The sequence below is a fragment of the Amphiura filiformis genome, chromosome 11, assembly GCF_039555335.1.
Source record: "Amphiura filiformis chromosome 11, Afil_fr2py, whole genome shotgun sequence".
Lineage (NCBI taxonomy): Eukaryota > Metazoa > Echinodermata > Ophiuroidea > Amphilepidida > Amphiuridae > Amphiura > Amphiura filiformis.
In genome coordinates this window covers 49,666,257-49,675,344 of record NC_092638.1, presented here as the reverse complement: position 1 = coordinate 49,675,344, position 9,088 = coordinate 49,666,257, and the positions used below count along the sequence as shown (strand labels likewise).

At 38.8% G+C, this 9,088-nt stretch overlaps 1 protein-coding gene across 2 annotated transcripts in view; it reads left to right on the top strand.

The window, feature by feature from the left end:
• The window catches only part of LOC140164946 (diphthine methyltransferase-like), a 145,980-nt gene that overhangs the window by 122,992 nt on the left and 13,900 nt on the right, over window positions 1–9,088 (top strand). Inside the window, exon 1 of one of the 2 annotated variants that reach the window (XM_072188345.1) lies at window positions 8,003–8,292. The exons of the other annotated variant lie outside the window; for it this stretch is intronic. The gene's annotated coding sequence lies outside the window, so the exon portion shown is untranslated. Of the gene's footprint in view, window positions 1–8,002; window positions 8,293–9,088 lie in introns of those variants that run through there. 2 annotated transcript variants of the gene reach the window in all.

The window sequence follows — 9,088 nt, the reverse complement described above, 5'->3', positions numbered from 1 at the left end:
AAAATTCTTCATCTTGACTACACCTCCTTGACAGATGAAATTGAGCTATTCTTGTCTGGTTCCAGTGTTTTGACTGGAAATTCTCATGCGCCAGGGGGGCATGGGGAAAATGCTCCCCAGTCAGAACTCTTGCCCCCCCGCTGCCCCCAGAAAATCCAAAGATACAAAAATTTCCACTTTTTGCTGTAATTTTGCGCAAAATTGGTTGATTTTGCCCCCCCTGAAATTCACTTTTCCCCCCTAATGCCCCCCCAAATTCCTGGCGCCGCCACTGTAAACAACAGACCAATAATCTGAATTGGCCTGCTATGTATCAAAGAAGCGATTGGCACAGAGCAGCACTCATGAAAGCCAGCGTATGTCACTCATTAAAAGGACACACGCATCTATAATCTGAGCAAGGGAGTTCACTAAACTTTAAAACCTTCGTAACTCAAGTAACCATTTGTAAAGTTACGAATATCAAATACAAGACGTAACTTTACAAAGGGTCCATGTACTAAATCCCTATAACTTTCGAAGGCTACATTTTGTAAGTTTAGTGAAATGGAACTTGCGACTCATCGTAAGTTCGAAGTAATTCGAGACTTAAATACAAAGCTTCGTAAAGTTTAGTGAAATTGACCCCTGTTCTTCTCTGGAAGCGATTGTAGGTATGACACAAATGATAATTTGATCAATAAGAAAACATGTATGGGGTCAAAATAGTGACTCGGTACAGCATAGTCCGAGGTTGCTCATAGACTGATTATTCTTCAATATATTGGGATGTCGATATATCAGGTCGACGTCTGAAGAGTTAAAATGCAGGGTCACTTTTTAATCAATGTTTCCATCTGTATCTGTGTAAACATACAGTACTAAGTACATAACCCCCCTGTTTGTTAAAGTGAAAATCACATAGGCCCCCCCCCCTACATTTTTCCCGGCCCCCCCTCCCCTGTAAATAATGAGCGGTCCCTAAGTTTGGTCTGAGTCCAATATTAAAAATTAAATTAATAAAATTAATAAGAAGGCATTATATAATATGAAATAGACAGTGGCGTAGCTGGGAAAAGAAAAGGGCAGTAGGTGCCAGTGGTGCGACGCACCCGTCCACCACCACCACCCTAATCTACAATAAAGTGCACTTTCAGATCAGAGTAATCAATATCAAAGAAGGTCCAAAGTAAAAAAGATAAATTAACCAAGGGACCACTTTTCATGCTAGCCAACAAATGACAAAAGTTCATTTTTAGATTGATAATCCACTTTTTGTAGTGAGTTTATGTAGGGATTGGAAAAGGTCCATATTTAGACGATTTCTCACCCCTCCCGCGCAAAAAATCTTGCCCTCTTTGTCTTTACTCTGGGATAAAGGAGCTTTATTTTGGAATAAGGGGCCTATTATAATTAATTGGCCTTTTTGCGGTATATTGTGTCATCTTTTTCTACTTTTTGGATGTTCTATAAAAAAAAAAAAGGTATTAAGTTTGGTACAAAACGGAAAATGACTATAATAGCTAGGCCTAATATGCCTACCTATTCTCTTCCAAAAAAAAAATGCACGATCCGCGAGAAAAAATGTACTTTTCTTACTAATTTGATCTTAATCAAAATGAATTTCGGTCATTAATGGTTCTCATTATTCCATATTAGATTTTTTTAAATATATAATTTTATTTAATTTTTGCTCATGAAAATTAATGATAGGCCTAATGGAATAAAATAAATCACTAGTTTGCTCGATTGCAGGCCTATGGGTAACAAACTCAAGTACCTAAAAATTTCACTAATCAATTGCAAATTGATCCAAGGGGCATAAGGGGCAGCTGCCGGTGTCAATTTTCCAGGAAAAAAAGAAGAAAGAAAAGAAGCATGTGAAAGAAGAAAGTGAAGACGAAAAATTGACACATATCACAAGCTGATAGACCTGTGAGTGACGCAGATGAGCGACATCTTCACGCGGATCACAGGTTAGAAATGCGCATTAACTATGTCAGTGGCGATTCCGAAAAAATAATAAAATATAAGAAATGTCCGCGAGGAGGCGGCCATCGCGTTGTGCTTGCGCGACGCAGGGGTGTCTGAGAAGGAATGTGCCCCCCCACCTCAGAAGTAAGAAACCATTCAAATGAAGGCCTAATCGAAGCCATTTGGTGGACCATTCTGGCACTATTATTGTAAGGGGCTGTGCAATAATTATGAGCCCCCGGGGGGGGGGGGGGGAAAATTTTCAAATGGCTCGCCAAAAATTGCTTGCCCCCCTCTCGGCCCCGAATATGCCAAATTTTTGGGATCGCAATTTGCAAACCTTAAACATGTTAAATGGTCTCTATGTATGTTGCGAGAGCAGCGAGCAGGAACATCTACATATTTAAGCGTTTCCGTATATACTGTTTTCCGAAGCCTTTTTAGAGCGTTTTATTAAAAAGGCGCCCCATGAATGTGTGCCAAAATCGCTTGCCCCCCCCTCTCGGCTTGCAAACATTGCTTCCCCTCCTTTCGGCTTCCCTAAATATTTCTTGCCCCCACCCCCCAATGTTACCTGAATACCCTCCCCCAGGGCTCATAATTATTGCACAGCCCCTAATGTTAGTTTAAAAAAGCCAAAAACTTGTGAAACGACGGCCCATGAATTCTTTCGTGGACAAGATTTTCCTATTATGAGTATTCTAGGCCGCTAAATTACTACGTAAAAGGGTGTCTGAGGGGAAATATATCAGTATCTGCATATCAGCGGGCCTAATTTCCACTGGCCTTTGGGCCAGCGAGATCCCACCTTCAAGCAATGCCTAATTACAGACCTATATTATTATACTCACCGATCGACCCGACCGTGCGTTAGACACAGGCCTATACGCAATTACCACGATTACGTGCAATTATTTAACTTTTCTCTTCTCTTCTTCTCAGCTCCCTTTGTCTTCTCTTTTTCTCCTTTTCCCCTTTCTCTTATCTCCTCTCCTTTCCTTTTTTCTTGGGAGGAGGAGGGGGCGCCAGACCCCTAATCCGGACCCTGAACGATGCAGGGAACGATATGCCCATTGCTTGAATGATTTGGGCGCTTTCCCACTATTTCCCCTTTCAAAAAGAGAGAGGCGGGGCATTAGGCATTTAAGTCTTGGTTTCCCCCCAGTTTTCCCCTTTTAAATAGAGGCGGCGCGAAGGCTGCATTTTTTCCACTGCCCCCTACCCATACCCAGCTGTTTAAATAGGGCCGGCGTGAAGGGGTCATCGGGGCATTGCGGTCCTTCATGCCCACTGCAGTCTTGGGCTATTCCCCAGTTCTCCTCCCATGGGTACAGCTCGAAATCATCATCGGTCCATTTACCAATCGTAGGTGCAGGGAACATCTAATCAGTTCCCCTTAATTATGGGCTTTGGCGTCACTTGGGTTTCCCCATATCAAATAGGGACGGCATGAAGAAGACCCTCCCACATGTACCGGTAGTCTTCAGCTTATCCCCAGTTTCCCCCTATATAGGGGAAGTTTCAACTTTGAGATCAAAAATATGTATACGGTCATGCGCTATACAGGAAAACCCATCAGAAAAAATTTACGAATTAACATGCATTTTGGTAAATTTTCCTTAGCTCCAGCCTCCCCCTCGGGCATATGGATCTCCAAACCACCTTACCGTATGCATACACTTTGCAAATCAGCTACTTAATTAGCATATTAGGCACTGAAAAAATATATTCAAGTTGAGAACCTCTGGCCCTGCTACCAAGTTAAGTCACTGACTCACTGTACCCCATATGGATCTCCAGATATTGTGAAAAAGGAAAACCTAATCGGCTCAAAATAAGCTAAGGTGTCATAAAAGTGTAACACACAATTATTTTTCCAGCTCTTTTCTTTTGGTCTCCAACCAGGTTTAAATTATAGTATGCACATATATCGCTCATAATACACTAAAAGAAAGATAAGTTATAGACCATTTACTTCACAAATTTAATTTTCTAGCCCTTGCGTGCGTTATATTTGACAGACACAATTTTGATGATTTTCTGCAATCAAATAAAAATTTATAAAGTATTACATAAGGTATTTTGTGGTTATTTAGGTGTAGGACCTACAGCAACTGATTGTGGAAAAAAATGTGTCCAAATATTACAATAAGGAGGATAAATTGTTATAAATAAAATATGTGTGTCTGTCAAGCCATAAGATACGCAAGATGTCTGTCAAATGTAACATACAGAATAATAATTTGGCAAAAACAGTAGTTCAAGATGGGAAATTGAATAAAGATCACATGCAGTTTATAAATCACATGTTTTAAAACACTTTTATAAACTCTAAACTATCATCATAATGTGAACATCAAGTGATTTTTAATTTTTTTAAACGTATTATGTATGTTACTTTTGACAGACACATACAAATCTTATGCATAAACTTATGCATAAAATGTTTGACAGACAACACTTAACAATGGATTGTCATCAAAAAGCTTCTCCTCACAAAGTGATAGTGCCACAAAGCTAGGTGGAGCTAAATGCTATGTCATGTAGCATAATTAGCTGTATCACCCTAGTTTAGCAGGAATTACAGCACCGTCTTGCGTCTGTTACTATTTGACAGACATTTCAAGAAAAATTTTAAAATTGTTATATGTTCAAAAAAGATGGCAGCCACTTACAAATTGATTATAATATGGAGAAATGAAGTTATAAATTTACAATAGATTTACCCTTTAGTTTATGCTTCAAGTCTTTGTTTATAAAAAACTGAGGGACTTCAAAATCAATCAAAAGTTTGACAGACAATAGTAACATACGCATGAGGCAAACTTTTAAATCCTTTTTTGATCTGTTAACTTATAATTCATAATGCCTCTTTCTGTTTTTTTTTTTTGATTGGTTTACTGCACCATTTTGGGAAACAGGTCACATGAATTTCTATAAGGATCCATAAAAAAATTAAAAGCTGTTGAAAAAATGCGTCTCTTGGCATGTTACAAATAAAAGTGTAAAAATAGGCATTTTTACAGCTATTTTTTATTTATTTTTATTATTTAGTGTGACAGGATTTTACTTAAATTGTGTATGCTATGTCTTTACTACCTAAACTTGCCACTAAACTAGCAAATATTCCATTTCTATAATTATTATTTTAAAAAAAAGATGTCAAAATATATGGCTATAATATGACACCTTAGCATATTTTGAGCCAAGTTCCATATATGCACGTACGGCATAAATTATGTAAAATCAGCTACTTTGGCGCTGAAAATTGTTGAGAACCTCTTGCCTTGCTACTACTCCATACCAAGTTACATCACTGCACCCCATATGGATCTTCGGCGTGAGGGGGGGGGCACTCACTAAAAATGGGTGATGGGGATGTGCGCCCACATTGACCCACATGTTTCAACTCCCTCTCACCCAGTGACCCCCTTTTTTGTTTTACTGAACTCCCTCTCACCCAATGACCACCCCTTTTTTGTTTTTCAGTCACCAAAAGACAGTTCAAAAAAGTTCAAAACTTTTGGCAAAATTTCTGATAATCTCTCACTGAATTACCCTGTTTTTTCAATATTGACCCCCTTTTTTGGTATGATTTTCCCCAGTCTCACGGAAGGACCCCCTTCTTGAGCCTTCTCACTGAAAGACCCCCTTCGGTGTCTACGCTCTCATCGAAAGACCCTAGTTTCAACATCCCTGTCACTTCCAAAGTCGAGTGCCCCGGCTCCCTCGGCAAATAGCCTACCTCACACTTTATGGTTAAAAGCAGACGGGAAAAACCCCCATAAACAATAGAAAAAGAAGTCGAGTAATTAAAACCGGTGATACGAAGCATGAATAAATCGTCAGGAAGGCAGTAAAACAAAACTATAATATAATATAACACGAAAAATAGAATAATGAACAAGGGCACGATATATTTGGACGAATTGGCAATGGAGCGAGCCTGCAATAGGATGGACTCTGGGTCACGGTCTATGGAAAAAAATGCCGATAGAGGGCCAATACGATTGGGATTTGTTTTCATTAGCAACGGGAGAAAAAATAGGGGAAAATGGCACATTGGCACTTCTTTTCAGGATTCATGTTATATCATATGAATGATATGCATGTCTTCTTGTCAAAAAAGTAATAAATTGTTTTTTCCTCATGTCATGACCTTGATCAATGATCATGTATCCTTAAATCGTCCTTGCACACCCAAACCCTGGTGAAATGGGATTAAAATCATCCATGCACGCTCAAACGTCCTTGAGACAATTCCTCAGCTACATCCTTGGAGCCCAAAATAAGCATATATTGTGACATTTCTTATTTGGGGAATAGATGTCAATAGGGCGCCCTGTAACATAACGTAATAACGTCCTACTGATAAATGAAGATACCGAGTTACAGTTTAAAACTGGAATTAAAAATGACCATAAGTACCATTAAATTTCCATCATCTCGCAAACAATCATGAATTTGAATGCAGAATGGTTATTTAATTCCTTCCCAATTTGAAAACTCAAGTAGCTGCATGTAATAACGAACTTCATTAATATATGTATATATATGGCTTTAAGAACAGGACAAAAAATTTTCAACTCAATTATCATGCTTGCTAAAATAATCAGCCTATATATCTGTCGACCATATATCCTCGTTGTATGATGATAATTTTGCTAGCATTTTAATACATTGTACGCCGCAGTTTGTTCGAGCAAAGCTTGCTAGGGCATCCGTGGGCAAATTCGTTGCTAGTGTTTCTCGAGCAAGCCACGGTTTCAATTATAGATACATACTCCTGAAAAACTTTAGATACCGGTGGTATAGACTTACCCTAAAATTTGGAATACTATTTTTTAAGTCTCTTCAGTCTGTATGATACTACTACCAGTTGCCTGTATGTCTACAGCTCAGAGTCTTTGCCAAGCTTGCAAACTAGAGATGCACTAGTGCCGTACTATTACGCTATGTTTTGTATTGGCGAGGATGACGATATTTACATCCTGAACTTGCAAACGGCCACAATGTGTTTTACTTGATATTTTTCACCCCTAAATAATCTGGTATAATTCCCTGCAATACCCTATATGTGACGAGAACTTACTTATCTCTCGAGCGCAATACTTCAAGCTTCTGGATGGGCACTGAAATGTGCACAAAAAATCCAATTTCTTGCGCTCTCACCTTCGAAATTTCTTGCTCATCGCGAATCTTGTTTGCATGGACAACGGAAATAAATATGGCCGACCCCGTATTTAGCATTAGTCTTCAACTGCTACGCACGGTCATAATGAGAAATGGCCTTTTCGTTCCACTATGTTTACTAGCTTCAAAATCATGGCCGGAAGACTTAGGCTAAAACTAAATTTATACTACATCGCTGAGCGATAGCGATTTTTTTTTGGCCAATGAGGTAGACCACTTTTTGTTACATTGAAAAAGCGCGTATCTCATTGGTCAAGTACTGATCGGCGATAGGAGTATAAATTCAGCTTAGCCGCGCATGCTCATATGCCAGTTTAAAAGTAAATACTCGAGCATGCGACGAGAGAAACTGCGCTGAAAATGTAACTACAAATTGTTTTTTAAGGAATCATATTGCGTCGATTGTACACCCAAACCTCGTATTATATACAAGCAACAATTTGGAGTGGTTCATATAAATGCAGGTGAGACAAGTTCAACAAAAAGTGACATAAATACGGTGAAATACCACCATGGACTTTAGCATTGTAACCACTTCAGTCGCTATACAGATGTTGTATTGCGACTGATTATTCGGTCTAGAGATGCACACACATTGACTCTGCACGATAGCAATCGGTGTGTGTAGCTAGTACCAGCAGTTTTAACTTTTACACCACAGACAGGTTCATGAAATATGCTTACAACATCATCAGCATATCATCAAGTCAAACTTACATTTTGTGGTGCAAGACTGTCTGACAACATCAGTAAATCATACTCAATAGTAAACAAACTATGCTCAATACCAGGACACAGTTCCTTGACCACGCAGAAACACTTTAATACATGTAGGTTAAACCAAAAACCGCGACTGATTTAGTAGTATGCACCCTTAATAGACGACGGGCTCCTGTAATTGGGCTGTGTTTAGCACTGCGCAGGCGCAATTTGATACGACGGTAATTCTTAATTTATTTCAGCACCTGATTTATTTCAAGTTTGTCAGTGTGATATTCGTAGAAATCCACATATATCTTGAATTATAGATGCATGAAACAGATAATACGACTGCTGGTGAATCTATTCGACTCAACGAATGATACGGTTATTCAGTATTTGCCCAAGGAAATCCACGGGCCGTGACAACTACACTACAAATTTTTAGTAAGCTTTAATTTAATTTATCATAACATGCACGCTGTTACAACATACCATGGACTGTAGTAGTCCGAATAATCAGACCCAGAACAAAATATTAATTTCTGACATGATCGTGTACTGGGTCTGAACTGTTTCCATATGAAATCTTGATGGCAAATTGGACAATAGAAGCACATGGTTCTACGTGACAGCTTTTTAATCCCTATTTAGGTATCCCAGGCAAACCTTAGTTAACACATTTGCTAGTCAGCGAAATTCGCCGCGACCGGGACCCAAACACAATGCATATTTACATAGAAATTTGAATTTTTTTTCGAGAATAGGTTGGTGAAGGAAACCTACATAAATATGTTTTCTATACTTCACTTGACCCAAATATACGATTTTTTATGGTGATAATCAAGTCGCACATGGAATTTTAGAGGGATTTTGATAGCAGTTCCATTAAAAGAAGCTGCTATCGCCATGAGACTAAGATCTAGAAACACCCCTAAATGCCGTTTTGGGGAATTTTGCTATCTGAATCTTTTTGATGAAAGTCAATCTTTGACAAGATGTAACTTTGTTACGGAAAGTGCTATGATAAAAATGTTTTCAGTTTTGGCTTTCTTTACTCAAGGGCTTTAATTTGATATGTAAAATGGTGCAGTTTGATGGCAAATTTGAATTCACCTAGCATACCTACCCTATTCAGGTTACGTGAATCACGCTATTGTGGACCATCCTTCTGATACTTGAGTGTTTGGACAAGTGGAACGGTTTTTTGTCTACCTCTGTTTGTAAACAAACCAGGAGGTCG